Source organism: Eptatretus burgeri, chromosome 5, assembly GCF_056783735.1.
Source record: "Eptatretus burgeri isolate ZD-2024b chromosome 5, Ebu_testis_v1, whole genome shotgun sequence".
Classification (NCBI taxonomy): domain Eukaryota; kingdom Metazoa; phylum Chordata; class Myxini; order Myxiniformes; family Myxinidae; genus Eptatretus; species Eptatretus burgeri.
In genome coordinates, this window is record NC_140965.1 from 36,827,454 (window position 1) to 36,840,229 (window position 12,776).

The 12,776-nt window shown below is 44.1% G+C and overlaps 2 protein-coding genes across 28 annotated transcripts in view; one reads left to right on the forward strand and one right to left on the reverse strand.

Moving 5' to 3' along the window:
• Positions 1–12,776, forward strand: part of LOC147026244 (uncharacterized) — an 80,617-nt gene that overhangs the window by 45,007 nt on the left and 22,834 nt on the right. The window contains exon 3 of one of the 27 annotated variants that reach the window (XM_085881467.1): positions 8,461–8,597. The exons of the other annotated variants lie outside the window; for them this stretch is intronic. The gene's annotated coding sequence lies outside the window, so the exon portion shown is untranslated. The remainder of the gene's footprint in view (positions 1–8,460; positions 8,598–12,776) is intronic. 27 annotated transcript variants of the gene reach the window in all.
• Positions 1–12,776, reverse strand: part of LOC147026245 (uncharacterized) — a 165,889-nt gene that overhangs the window by 21,697 nt on the left and 131,416 nt on the right. The gene's annotated exons all lie outside the window — the stretch shown is intronic.

Sequence of the window (12,776 nt, forward strand, 5' to 3'; positions counted from 1 at the left end):
TATTAAACGCCCAAAATTGGGGTTAACCAATCCGTGACTGTGTGACAAATCACCTCGTTCTGATTTCACCCTGACTAATCAACTCTCTTAAGAGTGCTTTCAATGTGTTTCCCAACCGGCCCGTTACCGGATTTTTAAAGCCAATTCACTCGCACTTAATGGCGAGGTCCCGTTCCTCGAATGACCACGTGCAAGTTTTTATGAACACAAGGTTTATTATCACAGAGAGATAGAGGGGCAGAGTGGGAGAGGGACACACACACACACACACAAATCATCCACGGTTCAGAATCACAATGAATCTTATCTATCTAATCTTAATCATTCACCTGGGAACATGAGAAGGACATAGCTCTAATCTTATTCATTCACGTGGGAACATGGGACAGAAACAGCTCTATCCATGGGCGTCGATTGCTTTTGAAAAGTGGGGGGGGGACATTGCATGTCCAGACCACGAAGCACACTTCGTGCCGACATGGACACAGCAAGTCTACCCTTGCAAATTCTTGATTTCATACGCTCGTTGACATGCTGCCTTCTGATCACACAAATCCCTTAAATTAATCTGACCATCTATCGACCATCTTTTTATCAAATGTAAGCAGACGGAGCGAAATTAATTAAACATTAATCATACACATTTCAAAGTTTCAAGTGTCATCAAAGAAATATATATATATATATATATATATATATATATATATATATATATATATATATATATATATATATATATATATATATATATCTTCTTCTTCTTCTTCCGGCTGCTCCCTTTAGGGGTCGCCACAGCGGATCACCCGTTATGATCCACAGAGTGATTTGGCACATGTTTTATGCCAGATGCCCTTCCTGACGCAACCCTGGTCGCCTCTTACGACACAGGGATATGGTACACCTATTTTAACCGGGGTATACACCGGCCCAGTACACTGGTACTCATTTCGCCAACCCCGGAAGGATGACAGGCTGAGTCAACCCCCTGGTGTATCAATTCATTGGCCCAACGGGGCTTGAACTCAGGACCTTTTGGATCCCAAGCTGCTGCCCTAACCACTGCGCCAACACCAGGCTCATATATATATATATATATATATATATATATATATATATATATATATATATATATATATATATATATATATATATATATATATATATATATATATATATATTTGTTTATCAAGCCTCCTTCTCACAGCCCTTGAACTGATTCACTTAACATAAACTGAAAACTAGACTGACACACAAATTGATATTACACAAGTACGGTCAACTTACCTTAAAACTTGCTAAAATATGAACCCTGTTGTCTGCCGATCCAGTTAAAAACTTTGTAGCAATGTCTTGGGGATCAAGTGCAGTCAGACGATCTCGGTGAACATGACAGATCATGAGATGGTTGAGGCGTTGTTGGGTCATTGTGGAACGTAACCAAGTCTTCATACGTCTGAGTGCGCTGAAAGACCATTCAGCTTCGCATGAACTTGCTGGGGAAACCAATAGAAGCCCAAGCAAACATTCTACCTGTGGGAACATTCGACGGACTTCCGACACCATGTCTACAAATATCTTATGGTAATCCTCAACAGATAAACCACTGAACTGGTTACGAAAGAAGCCAAGTTCTTGCTCTAGGGAATCCGACAGTTCGGGATGTTTGCGGACTATTTTTGGTTTGAATGACCCAGACAGGACCATTTCACCCAAGTCCCTATACGCCATGAGGTTGGTTGATGTGAAGTACTCGTTCAAGTTCTCGGATGCGCTGTCGATGACTTTGAAAAATTCAACTTTGTATACCTCCTCTGCAGAATTGGCAGTGTATTCCTGAGTGCCTCCATCAATTCTCTTCAGAAGTTTGCGCTTACGAGGGAGGTTCACTGGATCTAGTTGGCACTGCTGGAGCTTCTGTTGCACTGGTTCGAAAACCTCCTTAAACGTCTGGTCGGTACGGAGAGATTGGAGATTCTGTGCAGTTACCTTTGCAGCAGTAAGCATACCAGAGACGGTAACTTGTGAACCCTGAAGTACCTTATTGAGGTATTCAAGGGATTGGAGAACGGGCAATGATGCAAACAGACCGAGAACACACAATTCCTGATGAAAGACAGCTTCGAATACCGTTGACTCACGATGCCGTGTTCGTACCAAAGTCATCACTTGCTTGTTGAAGGGCATCCAGTACCGCTTCATAGTTATCCAATATCGATTTCACGGCGGAAGACCGAGTTAACCAATGCGTCGGGCAAATTGGCCTCAGGCGTGTAGGGCAAGGAGTGTCAGCATCGCCAGCGTGGATATTCAAGTACAGATGCTTTTGAATTTTCCAGAGTTGTTGTAGATGTTGCCGAGTACCTGGACATAATCAAGGGCGTCTCTTATGAACGGTGCAGTTTGTAGGGCTTTGGATGTAATGAGTTGGGTGACATGAGCTCCACAGTGAACATAATTGGCCAGCGGTTGGAGTTTTTTTGCTGTGCTTGACAGCACTTGTACTTTCTGGACATGTTGCTTGCCCCATCGTAAGTCTGTGCTCTGAAGTGTTCAATAGGGAGTTGACACCGAATTAGGACATCCTGAAGCATCTTACAAAGTGATACTCCTGTTGTTGACGATACTTGGTAGAGGCCGATGAGATCTTCTTGAACATCAAAGGAATCCGTCACAGAGCACACACACACCGACTCCTGCTCATTACCCTGAATATCTTGCGTTCCATCAGTTACGAGTCCGAACTGAGTGGACATTTCATTCACGTTACTGCAGATATTTCTGAGGATGGCATGACTCATCAACTGTAGAATTTCGTTATGAATTTCTCCACTTGTGAACGTCGTCTTCCTTGACAGCCACGTCTTGAGGTTTACATCATCCTCGGCCCGCAACTGTAAGAGCATTTTGAAATTCCCTTCAGAGGCATCCTTCCCACGAATTGCAAAACCTTGTCGGGCTAAATATTGCAGTGAGGTGAAAATCTTCAGAAGTGCTGACCGTGCAGATCTTTGCTCTTCTCGCAGTTTTCTGCTCAGCTGCACATGGACACCAGGTTGACTTCCGCGACATTTCAGATTTTCAGAGGCAAGCCTATGTGTGTTTGATCGTTCGTGTTGTCTGAATTTTTCTGTAGCCTTTTTCCAGTTCCGAAAGCCCTTCGAGACAAATGCGTCTTCTGCACAGCGGGCAAGTTCGGTAAGTTTTTCACGAGAAGTGTCCGTACAGGTGTTAGAGAGTACACCGCCGATGCTCTGATCAAAATGAAGCCACGGAACATCTTTGAACCACTGTTGTTGAAACTTCAACTTTCAGTTTGGCAGTATTTGGACTGGGATACAACTGACATCATGAGGTTGAAAAGGCTGATCTGGGAAATCAGGTCGAGTACTCGCACATGCACCCTTTTCTGCTATCTTCTCCTTTGAATCGTCCACCTCTTTCTGGGAACTTCATTGCTCCAGCAGAGTGGTCGGGGATGTGCTACTTGATGCTCTCGCGAAAAACTTTCTGATATCCATATCCTCTATGAAACGAGAAGGGAATTACATTTCAGTTGAAAAAATTTTGACATGTGGATTATAAGGGTTATTTTTGCGTAACAGGGCATTTTTATTCGGTCTATCCTTTATCCTTATTCTGTCGGTCTATCCTTCGTCTTTGTCCTCGTGCAAACGGAAAATTATTCGGATGATGGCGGAAGAGAAATTCCTTCCGGAAAGTTATTTTTCCTCGTAAAAATTGCAAGCCGCGGCTAAGCTACTAAGCCCAAGCCTTTTTAAATCAAATTTTCGAAGTAGTCTCATTACCACCCTATATATACTGTATAATCCGAGAACAGAATTCAAAAATAATTTTCCGTTCGTTTGTCCGAACCGCTTAGGTGAATTTTGCATATTTTTCAACAGCTACCTTTTAAAATCTATAATTTAATCCTCATAAGTCCGCCGACCGAATGATACCTCTCGTTTTGTAGGTCTATCCCTCCCCTCAGTCCAAGTACCGATGAAAAAATTATTTACAATAACCGCAGCAAAAGCGAGTGGATCAGCGCATTTTATTTTATGTTTCCCAAGTATTCAAAGCTAATTTAGTCGCCAAAATACCCACTTTCCTTCGATTTTCAACGTTGGGATTTAGGCCACTGTTATCAACTGCGAAATATGAAAACAGAATTACAAAATATCTTTCCGTCCGTTCGTGCGAGCCGGTCCAGTGAAACCGCGTCATCCTGCACAAGCTTCACCATCTCAATCAGCATACCAGGCCGCGAAATATTTTATTGGTTTATAACTCGACGGTGAAAAGTCACACAAATTAAACACACACACATCATCGTGCAGGTAGTAACATCAGGCATCCGGCGATACAAGTTAGAAAGGTGAAATAAACTATGTTGGTCGCTAAAGGGGCCCCGAGCCGTTGCGGCCTAACACTATCCGAGGCATGGTGCTCCGGGCCATGAAGCCGCGATTTCTTTAACACTCATAAAATGACGATACAAAGTCCGAAAACGTCCCAACATACCTCAAAATGTCCAGGTCACGTTTCCTGTTAGTGGGTGAACAATCCAACGCTTGGAGAATTCTGCTTCACAATGATAGGAAGAACCGACATCGAAGGATCAAAAAGCGACGTCGCTATGGACGCTTGGCCGGTGGGAGACCATGGCTTGGGAAGCACGGATTCTCAATGTTGAATTGTTAACCTATCATCTTTAATAGAACAATAATAGACCAATAAAACTAACGGTTCTTTTGCTTTTGTTGTTTTTTGCAAAAAGTAAAGATCCAGAGAGGCTCTGCATTGGTCAACCCCCCCTCCCCCCGCTCTATTTACGTGAAATGGTTTGGTCTAACTCCCAAAGCCAAAGCAGACCCGAACAGCTCGCGAGGACGGAGACCATAACTTGGGAACCACTTGTCCGATTAATATCAAACCTTGAAAAGGCACATCCTCGGGTCCCCAGCAATATACCTGGCAAGTTTAAAGTAGATTGGACCAGTGGTTGTCGAGAAACAGCGGTCGCAGACACACATGCCCACAGAGATTGCTGGAATTATAGAGAGATTTAAAAATTTATTCTTGTATTTGAGGAGCATCTCGGCCTGGTTGTACTAGAGCAGCTCGTTTTGTGTTACGTAACTTACGTTCAATGAAAAAAGTGGGGGGAACAATTGATATGTTGTACCCCCCCCTTGATAAAAAGTGGGGGGGGGACATGTCCCCCCCCCGTCCCCAACCAATCGACGCCCATAGCTCTATCTAATCTTAATTATTCACATGGAACACGGGACAGACACGGCTCTATTGGATTCGCCATATATGAGATATCCCTTATTGTCGGGTTTTCCGGCTGTGTGTGTGTGTGTGTGTGTGTGTGTGTGTGTGTGTGTGTGTGTGTGTGTGTGTGTGTGTGTGTGTGTGTGTGTGTGTGTGTATCTGCAATGCGAGGCTCCACAGCACGAACCAGCGAACCGATTTCGATGAAACTTTGCCAACAGTTGCCAAATGGTCTGGGAATGTGCGCGTTTGAAGTTCGTTGCCTAGCAACCGCCCGTTGCTGTACAGCGGCCGAAAAACCGCGTACAGTATTTTTAATACTTGTCCTTCAGTTTCGAATGTAGAGAAACGAGACTTCGGTATTAAACACTTCGAGATATTTAGAAAATTTCACTCGAGCCGATTTTTGATTGAGGTTTTATTTTTCAAATGGTAGTCCTTCAAAAATCGGGTGTCTATTTACCGTCATTTAAGGTGTGTATGCAGTATTTGTAAGGAACTACACCGTCGTTCCACCTTCGATCTCTCCTCGATCCAAACGTTATTGACCAAAGTGAAAAGGATCCAAAATAAATGGAATCACCGTCATTTGTGTCTTTGTGGATTTCGAATAATTTATTTACCAAAAACGATTCCACGACCCACACTCCACCTTCAATTATTTATTTATTTACGGAAAACGATTTCACGATCCACACACCACCTCCAATTATTTATTTATTTAAAGAAACAATCCCACGACCCACACACCACCTCCAATTATTTATTTATTTACCGAAAACGATTCCCCACCACACACCACCTCCAATTATTTATTTATTTACCGAAACAATTTCACGACCCACACACCACCTCCAATTATTTATTTATTTACCGAAACAATTCCACGACCCACACACCACCTCCAATTATTTATTTATTTACCGAAAACGATTCCCCACCCACACCCCACCTCCAATTATTTATTTACCGAAACAATTCCACGACCCACACACCACCTTCAATTATTTCTTTATTTACTGAAAACGATTCCACGATCCACACACCACCTCCAATTATTTATTTATTTACCGAAAACGATTCCCCACCACACACCACCTCCAATTATTTATTTACCGAAACAATTTCACGACCCACACACCACCTCCAATTATTTATTTATTTACCGAAAACGATTCCCCACCACACACCACCTCCAATTATTTATTTACCGAAACAATTTCACGACCCACACACCACCTCCAATTATTTATTTATTTACCGAAACAATTCCACGACCCACACACCACCTTCAATTATTTCTTTATTTACTGAAAACGATTCCACGACCCACACACCACCTCCAATTATTTATTTATTTACCGAAAACGATTCCCCACCCACACCCCACCTCCAATTATTTATTTATTTAACGAAAACGATTCCACGATCCACACACCACCTCCAATTATTTATTATTTAAAGTGGGAGCGGCGTAGGAAAGTGGGCGTGGCTTATGAAAAATATTGTGTGGTTCAGGTTGGTCAAACAAGAGCATTGAGAGAAGTTTATCGGGTTTTCCGTGTGTGTGTGTGTGTGTGTGTGTGTGTGTGTGTGTGTGTGTGTGTGTGTGTGTGTGTGTGTGTGTGTGTGTGTGTGTGTGTGTGTGTGTGTGTGTGTGTGTGTGTGTGTGTGTGTGTGTGTGTGTGTGTGTGTGTGTTTTCAACGTGAGGCTCCACAGCACAAACCAGCAAACCGATTATTTTTCAAATGTTAGTCCTTCAAAAATAGGGTGTCCATTTACTGCCATTTTTATGAGGAGTGCCAGTTGGCAAAATACTCAATAGGAAAAATCTTGCCAGGCAGAAGAACAATTGTATGTGAACCAATACGTCTTGGCAATGAATCTTCGTCGGTGGATCGGTCAGAATGAAAAGCATCGTATCCAGCGCTTCGATCCTAGCGAATCCCTCGTCGCCTACCGGCTTGTTTAATCTTAATCATTCACATGAAACATGGGACAGACACGATTCAATGTTAAATAAACAGATTAGAGAATGTAATCTAAGCTGTGTGGGTGTAATCTGAGAATGTAATCTGATAATTTAAAAAGTGATTCTTCACCATTGAGAGATAGGACCAAGAACGATATACAGTACAGCACAATTTTTCAAAAAGTTGTGGATAGATTCGGAACAAACTTGGTGGACATGGGTGTGTGAAAAGGACCAATTGATTCAATTTTGGTAAAGATTCACATCTGGATCCAGATACGAGAATTTTGCAAGTGATTCTTCACCATTGAGAAATAGGGCCAAAAACGAACTATAGCACAATATATCAAAAAATATGTAGATATATTCCGCAGAAACTTTGTGGACAGTTTGGGTGTGTGAAAGACACTAATTGATTCAATTTTGGTGAAGATTCAAATCCGGATACGAGCATTTTGTAAAGTCATTCTTCACCATTGAGAAATGGGGCAAAAAACTATGTTGAGCATGATATCTCAAATACTTCTGGACAAGTTATGACAAAACTAGGTGAATGAGTTGGTTCGGTGACAAGAACAAGCCGATTCGATTTTGGTTAAGGTCTGGATTCAGATCCGACCGATCAGTGAGATACAAAATTTAAACTGTTCAGCCTGATCGAGGCATGCGCTCTCGGAGGGACCGAGTGCTGTTCCATTTCCCCAAGTGTAACTCTATGAGTGATTTTTTTTTCATTTGTTTACTAATTTGTCTGTGAGCAGTATATATATATCTCAAAAAATTCTGGATGTATTCAGACGAAACTTGTTGGACAGGTTGGATGGGTGACAAGGACGAACTAAATCGATTTTGGTGATTATCTGGATCCAGATCCGGTCTATCAGTAGGATACAAAACGTAAACTGGTCAGCCTGGTGGAGGCATGTGCTCTACTCTACTGAGTGCTGTTCTAGTTTGAAAATGTCACAGCAAAGCACTCTCTCTGGCTTGCAGATGGGAACATTGCTTGAGACGAAGCATAACAAATTGAAATTTGTCACGTCGATAAGGGTGCAGGTGAGACCAATTTGAAAGAATTGTAAATGTTCCTTCGCCTATGGCGATAGATGACATCAACAGAGCATTGATTGAGTTATGCTAACCACCGTGTGAATCAAGGAGAAGCTCGCATTTTGACCCCTCGTCGATTTTTCCTTTTTCCTTACAGAGGATCATGGATCATGGATCATGGTTTCCAAGGATCATGGAAGAGCAAGGGAGAGCTGATTGGGGAGAGAATATTACGGGAATGAACGAAGAGGAAAAGAGGAGAGGGAGTAAGAGAGGGAAGACTGAAACTAGCAAGTAAGATGGTTTAGGTTAGAAAATGCTAATGGGGGAAATAAATATCATGGGTCACAATTGGGGATGACAAGAGAGGGTGATGCGCTGCTTGCTTAAAGTCCTAGAAAGAAGAGCGAGATAGAAAGGCATCTGAAAGGTGGTTCCATAGACAGGAGAAACAAGGAATAAAAGAGTTGATGTGTGCCATCAGTCTGTATTTTGGAAGTTTATCCATGAGGAGGTTACTGGAAGAACTTGCACATCATGGAGTGGATACCAAGGGTCTGAGGACAGATAGAGTAGAGGGAGCAATGTTTAAGAATAGATGGTAGAAAACAGAGACCACCTACCGAGTACCAACCTGCGGTGTGAGAGCAACAGTCCCTGTGCTTCGGCCTTCACAGAGGAGACTCCAATAATTTTCAAAGCTTCAGATTCCACATAATACAGGAGAGAATAATGTGATGCTGGAGCATCAGCTCATAGTGGAGAGCAGTACTCCATTGAGCTACAGACAAATGGCTTGTGGTCTGTGAGTTTCCTCTTTAGTTCTGACTATTATGGTATATCCACTCCAACTCTGACTTTGGCTCTGACTCCGACTGTGGGTAAACATCAGCTTCTCTTTGCTTCAGGTCAGGTTAGGTATGGGAGCATGCACGGGAGCAGCGCATCGCTGCATCCACTTTCCGCTGGTACTCCAGGGGCCTCCGTCCGACCATCCCCCAGGCAGATGCCTCGCCCATCGCCATCTCCTTGAGATGCTGATCAATCTGCTGCAACCATGAGGCACGTGGGAAGCCCATTGGTCTCCTCCACTCATGAGACTCCCTCACTGAGAGAATCTGGTGAGCAGGATCAGCGTCAGAAAAACGAGCCACATGTCCATACAGCCACAGCTGACGCTCATGGACTATGCAGGTCACAAATCTCATTTGATTCTCTCTCATAAACCACTCGTTTGACACAAAGTCCGACCAGTAATAGCCAAGGAATCTCTGATGAAACCTGGTACTGAAGGAGTTAAGTCTGTCTCAGATCCATCATGAGAGTCCAAGTCTCACATCCATATAGCAAGACTGGAAACACGAAGGACCTGAAGACTCGGACTTTCATCCTCCTGCACACGTACTAACAGCGCCACACCCCATGATCCAATGAATCCATGACTCCCCAGGCCTGGCCCGGACATCGATTGACCTCTGGTTCACAGCCAGGAGAGACATGAATATCACAGCCAAGGTAAGTGAATCTCTCCGTGACCTCAACATCCTCACCACAAATGGGTACAGACAAGATCGCAGCATCCAAGATGTCAGTGAAAGCCTGAGTCTTAGTTTTGACCCAGGAAACCTGTAATCCTAGGGGCTCCGACTCCTCATTCATCACCTTCACAGCCCCCAAAAAGATATCCAGAGTCTCTGCAAAGATGACTGCATCATCTGCGAAATCAAGGTCAGAGAACTTGACATTCCCAAACGATGCACTGCAGCTTGATCTCTCCGATATCCTCCCCAGAATCCAGTCCATACAAGTACAGAAAATTGTGGGTGCTCGTACACCCCCCTGATGAACTCCAGTAACAACTGGAAATAAGTGGGAGATGGTGTCACATCTCACAGCACTCTCAGTACCAGAGTAAAGTTCAGACAACAGATTGATCAGTTTTTGTGACATTCCACAAAGACCAATAATTCTCCAATAGGCATCCCTTTTCACTGAATCAAATGCTTTGTCAAGATCAACATAGGCTCCAAACAGTCCCTGCCAAAACTCTCATCTGTGTTCGGTGAAGACCCGAACGGCAAGGATACAAGGAGACTTATGTGCAAGAAATCTGTGAGGGGGTAGAGCATCACCTGTGATCAAGGGATTCTCGTCCTGCTTACAGGGGGATTCACACATTGCGTTCCACCAATCCCATCCCTCGGTGTACTGCAGTTAGAGCGGAGGGTGGTGGGCTCTTGACAGAGGAGCATGAAGTGAAGGTCCGCTGGGCCAGTTACTTTGAGCGGCTGAACCTGCATAGTCCTGAACCTGCATTTGTAACCTGCATAGTTACACATGAACCTGCATAGTCCGAACGGCAATCGTTGACCCCTTTGGTGTAAGCCATCACTGCTCCGGACACTGGTGCTCAAGCAGATGGTGGCGAACCGTGTCGAGAATGATCCGAGCAATGGCCTTGCCCGGCATTGAGAGCATCGTCACCCCTCGGTCATTGTTGCAGTCCTGGCGATCACCCTTCCCTTTCCAGAGAGGGACAACAAGGCCCCTCTTCCAGTCAGTTGGGATGTTGCCTGTGTTCCAGGCAGTCAGAACTGCATGCAACTACATGAGTACAGCATTTCCACCAGACTTGAGGAGTTCAGCATGGATGCCACAGATCTCAGGAGCTTCACCCCATTTCAACCGGTTCAGGGCAGTCTGTGTTTCCACAAACGAAGGTGGATCACAGTTGATTGGAGGGTCAGCAATGGGAATAGTAACACCCCTGACATCCAGCTCGACAGCTGGTGGATCAACCTGGTACAGCCGCTCAAAGTAACTGCCCCAGTGGACCTTCACTTCGTGTTCCTCTGTCAAGAGCCCACCACCCTCCGCTCTAAGTGCAGTACACCGAGGGATGGGCTTGGAGGAACGCAATGCGTGAATCCCCCTGTAAGCAGGACGAGAATCACCTGTCCACAGGTGATGCTCTTCCCCCCTCACAGATTCCTCGCACATAAGTCTCCTTGTCCACCCTTAGCACATGAACAGTTTTATGCCTCAACTCCCTGAACAGCTCAGCTCTGCTATTAAGCCTGGCCCTGCGACTCTGGTCATGGTATCCCACATCCCTTGAGGGACAAAATTCTTCTTCACCCTATGATGAGTTTGAAGACATCCACCGGCAACATCAAGGATGGTGGTCTTGAAGGCACTCCACAACTCCTCAGGATTCCCTAATGCTTCCCACGGCAGTTCGTGTAACTTTGACAATGTTCTGTTAATTTGATCCATTGTTCACCTAGGACAAGTTGTTTGTGTTCCCTGATGGTAATTGTTGGTGAAATGCTCAGCCTGAGCCTTTGTCCATGTGACAAACTCCATTTAGTGAGTATAGCCAAAACCACAGCACTTTCTATCTGATTATAGAAACGTCTGTGTTGCGATACATTTAATCACCATTTTGTTAGAATTTAGCACACATGAATACACAAAGTGCATATTAGGAAGGAGGGAATTGGAAGAACGTTGAGCAAAAGAGGAGTCGGGTAGAGGAACAGCTGTGGACGTGAACAGATGATGTTGGCAACAGGTGCTGCACGATGCAAAAGGGAGGGGACAGGAGAGAGACTGTATTGAGCACTGTGTTCCAGAGTCATTGGTGATGAGACGAAGATGAGGATTTAAGGAAGCGGTGGGAGGGAGGATGTGAATAGTGAGAGGTGGGGTCAGGAGGGTGGCGATTTAAACGCCTCTCCAGCGCTCCTCCGCTAACCTATCGACTCCTGTCCCCGCCGGACGTCCATCTGCCGCACCGCCTGTTTAAACAGTTGTCACAATGATCCGACGCTGAATCTGCCGGAGCAACACCCCCAAAGGATCTTTACACCACCCGTGCCTGCGTTTCATTGTGCTGCTAAATACATACCCTAACAGTCACATCTATAGACCTCCATCCTTGCATTCAGAGAGGCTTGGTCAGTGTTTTACGAGGTATCATGTTACTGTGCTAATTTGGGGTCAAAATGCCATGATTCTTCACGGGATCCAATAGCATGTGCAAATAAGTGATGTATTCACAAACGGTCTAACCACAAGCGCTTTGGAAATGATCCGATCAATAATCAATATTTAGCATATCAATGTATCTGTGAGAGGAAGTAGCACTGATTCCATGAGATTCATGGGAAATTAAATGTTTGTACCTGTGTCGACATAAGCAATTTTGGAATGCATTAACTGGAAAAACGAAAAGAAGATCTGGAATGGGATGTTACTTGATTATGATGGGGCAGATGATCTTTTCTGGACTTCATGGTGTTCTTAGTATTTATGATATTCACAAGCAAGACCCAAATCCTTACATTGACAGTAAACTAACAGTTAATACAAACTTACCGGAGATAGAATTATTCAATATTTGGATTGGAAATAAACTTCTGGAAAGCGTGTATATCCCAACTTCCCCATTCTTGTCTGTTTGCTCTGTCC